Below are 12,863 nucleotides of genomic sequence, written 5' to 3'. Positions count from 1 at the left end.
GCCATGGTTCGCCAATGTTCGGTATACCAGTTGCTAATGAGACATATTCTGGTGTAAGTGTGAAGGTGACACCAGCCAAGATAGCTTGATCTCCATGCAAGTGCAGCACAAAAAGACGAGCCAACTCATGATGAAATTGGACACTAGCTACCTTTTGACAAAACTCATAACATGACTGATGCTGAAAACATGACATAGCAAGAGGACAGGCTTGCAATTCTGTAAGGGTGGTTGGTTCCTCTTTCACATGTCTGCCACTTTTACGAGGCCTCCGAGGTGCCTATTCTTCCAAGGGAGAGTCACTTTGGGTTTCCACCTCATAGTCCGATGAATGCTCAGATGCCATGACTGCTATACAAAATACCCTGAAGACAAGATGACTGTTGTGTATGAACTGTGCTTTGACTGCTCTTTTTGATGTGTTGAAATCTGCCACCAAGGGGAAAATGAAACAAGGGACTGTTAGGAAGGGGAATAATATGAAGGGATTAGGGACTATGAGGAGGAATTTTATTTAGGGAGTAGGGAGTTTAGGAGATTTTATATAGGGTAGGGTTTGGGGTGTTAGGAAAATTTATATGGGGTAGGGTTTGGGGTTTTACCTTTGACAAATGTGTGGAGGGGATAGGGAATAGGATTTTAGTAGCATTTTAGGATAGGGAGAAATGGAAAAAGTGGAATAGGGAAGAAGGGAATGAGGGCAGGACGGAAAAATGAAATGGGGGAAGAACCTTGGCACCAACACAATGACTTTGTAACCCTAACAGCATTTGCTTTGATGATTTTAACTGGTAGGGTTTAAGAGTTTTTGTGCAACCATAAGCTGCCATTTACTATCATCATACTGACATAAAAATGGATGAAACACTGAGAGATTGACCCCACCTGGCAAATTCAAGGGATTGAAGGCGATTTGTTGCAAATTCTGAGCAAAATCGGGCTTCTGTGTATATGCGCCGTGCCAAGAACCCAATGCGCCGCACTCTCTGTGTGCATCGCGCCCATTCAAATTAACACTAGGCGGATATCCCTAGTGTGCCACGCGCTCTATGTGCGTCGCACTACTCCACCTGTGCACCGCGCTCCAATTCTTAACATAGTCATGACCTTTCCAAATGGCAGTTTGCTCTCCAACCTCCAAATTCGACTTTGCAATAAGATTTCTTGAATGTAACTTGACACAAATGATTTATATAACTTGGAGAAATATGTTGCAAGAGTTGGATTTGATTTTTTCTTCCTCCAAAACCCATTTTGTAATGTTTTTACTTTGACACTTTTTCACAATTAATACAACTCTGCGTTTCACACTTCCTTTTGATTTCTTTGACTAAAATGATGAAATTTTTTGGCGATTTTTTGCCGGGTAGCTGACATGGAATTTGGCTAAGGAAACTAGGGCTACGATTGGAGAAATCCACTGAGAAACTTTTGAAAATTTTTACAAATGACAAATTGTTGACTTTTCTTCAAAATAGAGTTTTGAAGAACAGTCGTATTCTATCAACATGACGATGAAAGTCTTTGAATCAAAACTTCATAAGAGCCTCCCTCTTGCTTTGCTGGCTTTATTGGACATTGTTTGAAGACTTAATGACTAATCCCTAGACTTAATTACCGAAATGACTCTCGTCCACTAAAATATCAAACATTGACTATCATTGACTTTAATACACATTGATGAAAAGACCCGAGCCAGTAGGTACAAGACATGAGGGGAATGAATGGTAAGGCCCTTCCGTCAGGTTATGGCATGCCCCTAGCAGAATGCAGCTGAGTGAATGGAGCGAGAGACCTAAAAATGAAATGCAGAAAGAGTTTTGATCTCTGAAGGAGGACTGACAAGACCGAATCTAACATTGGCTCCAATGGGGGATGGTAGCTCCTTGGAGGTGCCAAGAACGGCAGATCTTTGGGAGAGCAGACAATGCCTTCATCCATTGGGGTATGGATTCATAATTTCGACAAACAACACACAAATCTTGACTCATTTATTGACTGAAACTTGACTCAGACTAACTCAAATTTGGACTTAAAATGACTCAAAGACTAGCTAGACAAACTCAAACCAAAACTTAAATAAAATGGTATTTACAGTGACAATGGAAACAATAGAAACAACTCAGAAGTGGTACCGCTTGAGCAGCCGACCATTGATCGGCCCTCCTAGACAATCTTCCCCGTTCATTTCCTTCATAAGAAAGGCATTTTGACCCCGATATGCTGCAATCTTGAAGGGACCTTTCCAGAGATTCTCGAATTTACCGTGCTTACCCTTTTCCTCATTCCTTGCATCCCACTTTAGTACTACATCATCCAGCTGAAATTTGTCCGCCTTTGCTTTTCTGTCATAAATTTTCTTAATTTTCTCCTGCAACTTGGATGTGTTTTGGAAAACTTCTTCTCTGGTCTGCTGCAAATGGATCATTTGATTCAATCTTCTCTGCATAGGATCATCTTCACTGCCGGCTTCCTGAAGAAGTTTGACTACCAAGGCTGCGAGAGAGGTAGGAAGCAAGGAATCAACTCCATACACAAGCTCAAAGGGGGACATACCAATGGATTTCTTCTGACTGACCCGATCTGTCCAAAGTGCATTGACCAACTTCTTATGCCAGCTCTTCTTGTTGATTTCCAGCAGCTTCTTAATGATGTTGACCAAATATTTGTTAGAGGATTCCGCCAATCCATTGCCTTGCGGATGATAGGTAGTTGAGTGACCCAAAATGATGTGATATTTATGACAAAACTCTACCATCCTTTTTGATTTGAAAGCTGCTGCGTTATCAATGATTAACTTATTCAGGAAACCAAAGCGAGACAAGATGTTATTTTCGAGGAATGAAATAATTACCACATCTGTAGCTTTTCTGGTGGGAATTGCTTCGATCCATTTCGTGAAGTAATCTGTTGCCGTGAGAATCCATCGATGCTGACCCGAAGAAGCGGGATGAATTTCACCAATGAAATCCAACCCCCATTGCTTAAAAGGGGCACTCACCTCAATGGGCTTAAGCGGCAAAGGCTGTAATTTCTGCATGCCTTCAAAAATCTGGCACTTATGACAACTCTTGACAACCTTATATACATCAGCAAACAATGTTGGCCAATAGTATCCTGCTCTCAGAACTTTATTTGCGGTTGTTTTCCAAAAAAGGTGACCACCACAATCCCCTTTGTGGAAATCCTCCATGACCTGCTTTGCTTCTTCTTCCACCAAAAAATTCAAAAGAACACCACCGGAATCTTTCCAATAAAGTGCAGAATTTAGAATGCAAAACTTGGCAGCCTTTAATTTGAGAGTTCTAGCTTTGTTTCTAGTCATGCCGGGTGGTGGTGACAAATTTTGAAGCACATATATGATGTCTGAATACCACGGAGAAAGAGCAAACATTTCAGATACCTGAATTGACGAACCTTCCTCATTCTCATCGGACATAGTAGCGATCAAATTTATGCCTAAGGCGTGCAAGTTTGATTTGGCCATTAACTTTGCTAATCCCTGTCCTTTAACCAGCTTTGTGGGCTTTATCTCCACATCATATTCTAACAAAGCTGCAATCCACTTGCCTCGTCTTCCTTCCAGATCGGTCTACACTAAAACATCTTTGACAACAGCGTTAGGAACATAAGCCAAAATATGAGAGTGCAGAATGTATACCCAAAAATCTTTCAATGCTTTCACAAGTGTGAGAGCTTGCTTCTCAATGATATTGTACTTTAAGGCTACATCTCTTATAGTTCGGCTGAAGAAAGCAATTGGTCTTTCGTGATCATCTCTTTTCTGCATCAACACCGCTGCCATAGTATGCTCCGAAGCGAATGAAAACAATATAAAATCCTGAGTGTATTCCGGGCTGATTAGAACTAGAGCTGAGGAAAGAGCCAATTTGACTAAATTGAAAGATTTTACAGCCTCTTCCGTCCACTTCACTTGGCTTTCCTTCTTAAGCATGTTTGTGATCTCTCTTAGGTGCTCAGCAAGATTAGGTACAAAGCGGCGTAAAAAATTCATTTTACCATTGAACGATTGAATCTCCTTCTTATTCCGAGGCAGATCAATTTGTTGAATTGCTTGCACATGTGCAGGATCGATACAAATGCCATATTTTGAGATAATCTGCCCAAGTAGTTTGCCCTCCTCCATGGCAAACAAGCTCTTTTTCGGATTCAGTGATAGACCATATTTTCTGCATTTTTGAAAGACAGTTTTCAGATGATACATGTGTTCTTCATCAGATTTGGAAAACACTGTCAGATCATCAAGGTATACAACCAAAAAGACATCCTTCTCATTTGCAAAAGCCAAGTCCCTTGCCCGCTGAAAGGTGGCATCCGCGTTCTTCAAACCGAAAGGCATTTTAGCGTAATGAAAAGTTCCCCATGGAGTAGTGAATGTTGTCTTGTCTTGGTCATCTTCATGGACTGAAATTTGGTTATATCTAGAATAACCATCAAGTAGTGACATACGAGATGCCCCAACTACTCACTGAAGTATATGATCCATTTTGGGCAGTGGATAGTTATATTCCAATGAAACTTTATTTAGATTCCTAAAATCGATGCACAAGCGAATCTCACCTGTCTTCTTCCGCACGGGCACCAAATTGGAGATCCAATCCAAAAATCTGATGGGAACGATGATTCCTGATTTGTATAACCTGTTTATCTCCTTTTCAATTGATGGTAGCAGTTTTGGATTTAGCCTTCTCAACTTCTGTCTAAAAGGTTTCTGATTAGGCTTAATGGGTATAGTGTGCTAAATGATATTAGTATCGTATGTCTTCAAGTCAGAATAAACCCCAAGCAAACACGTCAGCAAATGAAGACAACAAACTGATATATTTGGCTTTCATCTTTTGTGGCAATGCTTTAGACAGTTTTACCATTTTAGGATTAGCCGCTGTTCCAATATTGACCTCTTTAACACCCTTCTCTGTTGGTTGCAATGTTGGTTTGCGGGCTACGTCATCTTGATCAAAGAGTTCTTCTAGAGGTATCAAGCATTTAGGGATGATGTTATCCTTCAACTGCAATACATCCATTTGATTGATCTGCACCTCATCTTTGCCATCATCATTTTCTTCATCAATTGAGGTCTCTTTGAACTTACCTTTGTTTTGCAGAAAATCATCAATCTCCTCATCATCTTGGAAGACTTGCCAATACCTCTGATTGTCGGGGATGTTGGACGATGCTTGACATGGATTTCGAATTTATTACTGGAGTTCATTGGAATCTTCAAACTACTGGCTGCCTTAGCAAGAGCATCAACAATGCTGTTTGAACACGAGGCACACATGTCAAGGTATATTCTGAAAATAATTTCAGGATGTCTAGGACTGCATTCCGGTAAGCCCGCATTCGAGGATGCTTTGCTTGATATTTGCCTCTAACCTGCTTAATCACCAATTTGGAGTCGCCATATACTGCAATCCTCTTAGCATTGAGCTTTCTTAGAATCTTTAGGCCAGCAATCAGAGCTTCATACTCGGCCTTATTGTTCGAACAATCAAAATCTAATCTGTAAGAGCATACCCACACATTACTAGGCACCTTGTTTGGGGCGGAGAAAGGATTTCGTACCCAAATACCAATTCCAACACCATCATTTCCCACTACACTGTCAAAATCCATGGTCCACAAACCTTCTTCCTCTTCTTCCAAGTGCCGAAATTCTGCTGGCTTGTTTTTCTTGCTTGCTGTCCATTATCTTTAGTTGATTTCTCAATGGTGTTTTTCTGTCCTCGTCCTTCTTTCTTCAAAACTTCTCTGAAATTTTCTACTATTTCTGGAATGCTTTCTACTTCAACTAACTGACTATCTACATCATTAAAACTATCTGAATACAAAACAAAATACTCTAGATCTGTATGTACATATTAATTGGATGATTAATGGGTTTCTCCTTGCTTGTAATCATGTATTTCATTTTTTGTTCCCGATACAGTTTTCTCATCTGGCCAAACACTGGAATTATTGCATAGGAGAAATCTAGTTGTAGTGTCCCTTTCAATTTTGCTGCCCAAGACCTGGAAAGAAGCATGCCGAACCTGGGAAGAATGTCAGCTACTACAATATCCATCAAAACATTCTTCACTGGGATTTGATCCAGACTTACAACCAAGTCTTTGATGAGCCCGATACATCTTACTCTGTTGGAATCAAATGAATAGAGATCATGGTATTTCCAGGTGATGTCCAAACCCAGCTTGTCCATGATAGCCTTGGGCATGAGATTGTGAGAAGCTCCGGAATCAAACATGGCATTGTGTAACACAAAATCATGCAATCTTAAACTGATATAAAAAGGTGGAACATCATTATCTGGAGACTCACCATTCAATGCTTGCCCAAAAATCATTTCGGGTTGATCATCTTCGACATTCACCATATCAGACATTGGATCAAAATTCAAAATCTTAGAAACTTGCCCTCTATAACTGCTATTCTTCATTATTTCAGTCAAGGGAATGGATACCTTCAATTTAGAAATTTCATTCTCCAAACTAAAAGCGAAAGTCTTTTCTACCTCTTTGACTGGGACTTCTTTCCTTTCCTTTTCTCTCGATACAATTTGCTGATTTGACTTTTCTGCTGATGGTGAATTACTGCTGTCAGGTCCAAGTGCCTCTTTACCTTTCTTTTGTGCAACTGACAAATCATTCTTTTATGCCGAAACTTCCTTCCTCTTCTGAATTGGGTTAACTGGTACATCTCTATTTCTAAGTGAATATTGCCGCTGCTGAGCGGACAGAGCATTCATATAGCCTCTTTGATACTCCTATGATTCTTCTTCCAAAACTGTGTCACTTGCAAGAATGAAATCTGCATATTTGTGTGCAGCTGAACTTTCTGCATACTCCTCATCTTCAGTAATGTAAGTAGGCAAATCATCAGGGGTAAAGAAATGGTTCTCTTCTCCTATTACCTTCCTTTCCTCATCAGACTCCAGTCCATTCACAAAATTTTGCTGCAGAGGTGTATGTACTGGTTGTTGTGATGTTTGATCTTGGGCTCGTTGATCTCTCCGCCTTATCCTATATTGTGGCTGCTGCTGGCCACAGAAGTTAGGATTTCTAACTTGTGGCTCAGGTTTGTTGAGTTTCACCCTTTCAAGCATTTGCTCTACCTTCTTGAGTAATTGATCCATCGAGGAAGACTCTTCCTTGACTGTGACCTTCTTTTCTGCTTTTGCTCTAGCTCTCTTGGACAACAGATTTGCTTCAACGCTGACTGCGATTTTTTGCATGTCTTCCATTGTGGCTGGCTCTCTCTCTCTCAATTGATAAGCCATGTTAGCATCAAAACCATCCAGAAATTTCATCATAACTAGTCCCACAGGTGGCCTTAGATGATCATGAATTTCATTATAAACGGAATTGAATCTAATGCAGTAGTCATGGACCGACTCACCAGCATTTCGTTTGATCTGCTCATACTCAGCAAGAATTTGAAGAGGATTATTTTTCACTTCCTAGCGGTCTAAAAATTATCTTTGCAGTTCGGCCAAGGTAGCGATATGTGCAACCGACAAACATCTGAACCATTTCCTAACTTCACCTGCAAATGTCTGTACAAAAAGTCTCATTGCTACAATTTTTGCATCGATCTCATGAAGGTCATAGAAATCTGCCATTCTATCTACATGTTGCTGAGCGATAACGCCGAGGGGCACCATCAAACAAAGGGATTTTTCTTTGATAATCTGTAGCATATCATCTAGAACTTGAGGCAGCACAAGAGGTGCAAAACGGGCAGCCATCACTCTTGGTGGGTTTAGTCTTGGAGGTGTTGGATGGGTGTGTGCAGTTTGTAGGGAATTAACAATTTGAGTTTGAAGCTGTGTCACAATATAATTATCAATTGACCGGTTAGCCCTTTCAGTTTCTAGGTCTACAAGTAACTGTGGATTGGGGATATTATAATCAACAGCCCTTTCGGATTTGGTCTCGAACAATGATATTTCAAACCGTTCATCAAACTCAAGCTCTTCAAGATACTCAAAAATGTCAGGACATGAATGGGATATGAACATGGGAGTTATAGAGCTCTCTTGACAAAGGAGTCTTGGAATCAAGTTGGGGTTTTTGTAGATATGAGGAGGATCCGGATCTGGATTGGCTCTGGTATATCATCTTGAAGCCAGCGTGCCATTTTCGAAAAAATTAGAAGAACATGAACAACTTACTCAGCCTATCAAATCCTAAACTTATCATCTAGAAGCTTAGAATTATCAAAAGTATGGGGTGTTCGTAGGTTAAGCCTGTTGTTTACGCAACGGAGAAGACTAACAAACAAAGAATTTCTTCCCCAGTGGAGTCGCCACTATGTTAGCACCTAAATTTGCCTTAGGCTGAAGGAAGGCAACATTCAGGGTAACCACAAACCACACTTGGTTTGGTAGCTAGCCCTACCAGAACAGGAGAGGGATCTCTCCGGGTCACACTCAGGAAAATAAACAATAGGGTCTGAGATGACTCAAAAATGAATACTAATTTTAGGCTAGGTAAATGGATGTGATATAGGTATTTTGACAAATGACTGAGTTTTCTGGGATGTGTGGGACCAAGGAACAACATGAGCAGAGAATTTAACTCAAAGACGCAAATTATTTCGTGAGGAAAGACAGGCAGAAAGTCTAGCAATTAGATTCGAAATAACATGAAGTGGAGAGATTGTTTAAGAGTGTGAAAAGGGCATAAATACATGAATCCTTTTCAACAGAAGAAAACATAGAACGTGAAAACTATCCCAAGGCAGAGCAACACACTGAATTCTACCTTTTTACTTAGAAATCTTTCACTGGAAAGGAATATGAATGAAAATATGAAACATAACGAAATACATATGAAACATAAAGAAGATACATTTGCTAAGCTCACGCCACAGGAATCTCATGAACCAGAGCTGCAATCTTTCATTAATTCTCTATCAAAATGTATAGTGAGTGACTGGGTTTCTCTCCCACAGTTTCCCAGAAATTCCAACCCTTTACAAAATGAATCTCAATACAATAAATAAGCATTGCCATGAGAAGGTCTATCAACCTAGGCAATGAAGAGCCAACCATCAGCAGTTACATTTAATTTTCTATGAAGACCAATTAGAAAAAAGCAAATATGAGCATAGATTTTGTGGGTGGCTGTTCGCCTTCATTTGGCCACTTGGATAGAAGCCAAAAATGCTTTTTAAACTTTGCCTTTGATTCTGAGAAAAATATATTGTAAGTGATCGGGCCCACTTGGAGAAAACTTCGAATCGAAATTTCGCGAAGCGGGAGCGATTTTGGCCTTTGGGTCTCTGTGCGTCGCACCAAAAACTGTATGCATTGCGCTACTTTGGAGCTGGTTTTGAGGCACCTTCTGAAGTCCAAATTAAGCCCAAGTGTGCTTGTTGGAAAGCCCTGTCTGTCTACTTTCCAACTCAAGTGGAATTTCTGAATTTGGTGCCCATTTTCCCCTTCAAAACTGCAATCTCCCAAGACTACTTCCTGTGTGTCAAAATAGGGGCAGAGAGGTCATTTTTAAGGTGTTTTTGACCTCCTAAGGACTCAAAATTGGCCCAAACTTCTTGGCCATGTACCAAAAATCATGATTTTCCATGGAAAATCCAAAAATTCCAACCTTTTGTCATTTGGAGATATCTAGTGTAAGCGCGCGCCAGGTGGCGCGGCGCACAGGGAGAAAAACCCTGTTTTTTGCACAAAAATTTCCAAAAACACCAAAAATGCCCCAAATTTCTTGAAATTTGGGATGGAGCTTCCTTATCAAGTGTTATTCTAGGCTAAAGAGGCCTCGGCCAATATCTAAAGTCGATCAAGCTCCCTTTGCCTCTTTTGCTTCTTGATTGCCTTCCTCAATTTCACCTTCAAATTCCTGATTCGGGCCTTGCACACTTTGTTTCGCGCCATGTATTGGAAAGCCATGTGTCTCAACAATGCATGGTCCTTGTCAGCCTTGTCCAGTAGCCTCTCTAAGTGCATGTTAACTCTCTCGATATTGGGCTCCCGATCCTCATTAATCTCTTGCTCCAATGACGTGAGCTCAACTCTTCTCCTTTGCGCAGCTTCGCGATTCTCGCGAATGTTTTGTAGCTCCATGTTCGCTTGCTGATCCTCAAGCTGTTTGTTCCTCTACTCCAGATATTTCATGTTCCATTTGTCTCTTTCCAAATCAAGGCACAAGGCTTGAATCTCTGCTTACTGCTCCTGGATGATCTCTTTAAGCTGTGCACTTGGCGGATCCGTATATGTATCATCATCATGAAGGAGAATGAATTTGGTCTCTCATTCACCTGATGGCTCACCTGAAGGCCCCTAATCCTGCATTGGCTCCTTACCTTTGTCCTATTCCTGTGATGCTAATGGAGGAAGCGAGGCCCCTTCCACCCCAGGTGGAGATAACACTCGCTTTGCCGCTGCAAACAAACGTCTGGTGCCCTTCTGATATGTGATGAAAACCGGCACACTAGCAATCTGATGGCACTCATACCGATGAGAAGTTTCACCCTCATGATTAACCTCTGATACTCCCCATGAAGCTCTGAAGAAATCACGCGAAATGAAATCATCCCAAGTGATGCCCTGCAATCCAAGCTGATGAACCACCAAAATCTTGATAAGAGCAAAATGATAGACACTGTTAAGTTGCTGCTAAGGTGTTTTGCACTATATAAAGGTGGTCATCCTCTCTATGTTCCGGCAAATGAAATACGTTATGTTCATCATCCGTACCCTGGTGAAATGCATGAGCAACCTGATGTGGTAAGCATAAAGATGAGAGAACTGTCCCTCACAGCTGAAATATTTCATGATCAATCTCATTAGTGGAGCGTATTCATCCTTTATATATCGGAATGGGAACACTCTCTTGAGATGCCTTACAAAACTGGTTTTGATGTATGGCTCATAATGCTGTCGGTCAATATTTTGTTTCTTGTGCCATGGTTCGCCAATGTTTGGTATACCGGTTGCTAATGAGACAGATTCTGGTGTAAGTGTGAAGGTGACACCAGCCAAGATAGCCTGATCTCCGTGCAAGTGCAGCATAAAAAGATGAGCCAACTCATGATGAAATTGGACACTAGCTAGCTTTTGACAAAACTCATAACATGACTGATGCTGAAAACATGACATAGCAAGAGGACATGCCTGCAATTCTGTAAGGGTGGTCGGTTCCTCTCTCACATGTCTGCGACTTTTATGAGGCCTCCGGGGTGCCTGTTCTTCCAAGGGAGAGTCACTTTGGGTTTCCACCTCATAGTTTGATGAATGCTCAGATGCCATGACTGCTATACAAAATACCTTGAAGACAAGATGACTGCTGTGTATGAACTGTGCTTGAACTTCTCTTTTTGATGTGTTGAAATCTGCCACCAAGGGGAAAATGCAACAAGGGACTATTAGGAAGGGGAATAATATGAAGGGATTAGGGACTATGAGGAGGAATTTTATTTAGGGAGTAGGGAGTTTAGGAGATTTTATATAGGGTAGGGTTTGGGGTGTTAGGAAAATTTATATGGGGTAGGGTTTGGGGTTTTACCTTTGACAAATGTGTGGAGGGGATAGGGAATAGGATTTTAGTAGCATTTTAGGATAGGGAGAAATGGAAAAAGTGGAATAGGGAAGAAGGGAATGAGGGCAAGAAGGAAAAATGAAATGGGGGAAGAACCTTGGCACCAACACAATGACTTTGTAACCCTAACAGCATTTGCTTTGATGATTTTAAGTGGTAGGGTTTAAGAGTTTTTGTGCAACCATAAGCCACCATTTACTATCATCATACTAACATAAAAATGGATGAAACACTGAGAGATTGACCCCACCTGGCAAATTCAAGGGATTGAAGGCAATTGGTTGCAAGTTCTGAGCAAAATCGGGCTTCTGTGTATATGCGTCGCGCCAAGAACCCAGTGCGCTGTGCTCTCTGTGTGCGTCAAGCCCATTCAAATTAACACTGGGCGGATATCCCCAGTGTGCCGCGCGCTCTATGTGTGCTGTGCTACTCCACCTATGCACCGCGCTCCAATTCTTAACATAGTCACGGCCTTTCCAAACGACAGTTTGCTCTCCACCCTCCAAATTTGACTTTGCAATAAGATTTCTGAATGTAACTTGACACAAATAATTTATATAACTTGGAGAAATATGTTGCAAGAGTTGGATTTGATTTTTTCTTCCTCCAAAACCCATTTTGTAATGTTTTTACTTTGACACTTTTTCACAATTAATACAACTCTGCTTTTCACACTTCCTTTTGATTTCTTTGACTAAAATGATGAAATTTTTTGGCGATTTTTTGTAGGGGTAGCCGACATGGAATTTGGCTAAGGAAACCAGGGCTACACTTGGAGAAATCCACTGAGAAACTTTTGAAAATTTTTACAAATGACAAATTGTTGACTTTTCTTCAAAACAGAGTTTTTAAGAACAGTCGTATTCTATCAACATGACGATGAAAGTCTTTGAATCAAAACTTCATAAGAGCCTCCCTTTGGCCTTGCTGGCTTTATTGGACATTGTTTGAAGACCTAATGACTAATCCCTAGACTTAATGACCGAAATGACTCTCGTCCACTAAAAGATCAAACATTGATTGTCATGGAATTTAATACACATTGATGAAAAGACCTGAGCCAGCAGGTACAAGACATGAGGGGAATGAATGATAAGGCCCTTATGTCAGGTTATGGCATGCCCCTAGCAGAATGCAGCTGAGTGAATGGAGCGAGACACCTAAAAATGAAATGCAGAAAGAGTTTTGATCTCTAACGGAGGACTGACAAGACCGACTCTAACAAACTGCAAAATTAAATATTGACCTCCATGGACTAGAATATCTCCTCATCTAAACTGTGTTGTA

This window comes from Pinus tabuliformis, chromosome 4_2 (genome assembly GCF_031772625.1).
Source record: "Pinus tabuliformis cultivar Carrire ecotype Pingquan chromosome 4_2, CPIR1, whole genome shotgun sequence".
NCBI classification, from domain to species: domain Eukaryota; kingdom Viridiplantae; phylum Streptophyta; class Pinopsida; order Pinales; family Pinaceae; genus Pinus; species Pinus tabuliformis.
The sequence above is the reverse complement of the archived record's forward strand: the minus strand, read 5'-3'. Positions refer to the sequence as shown.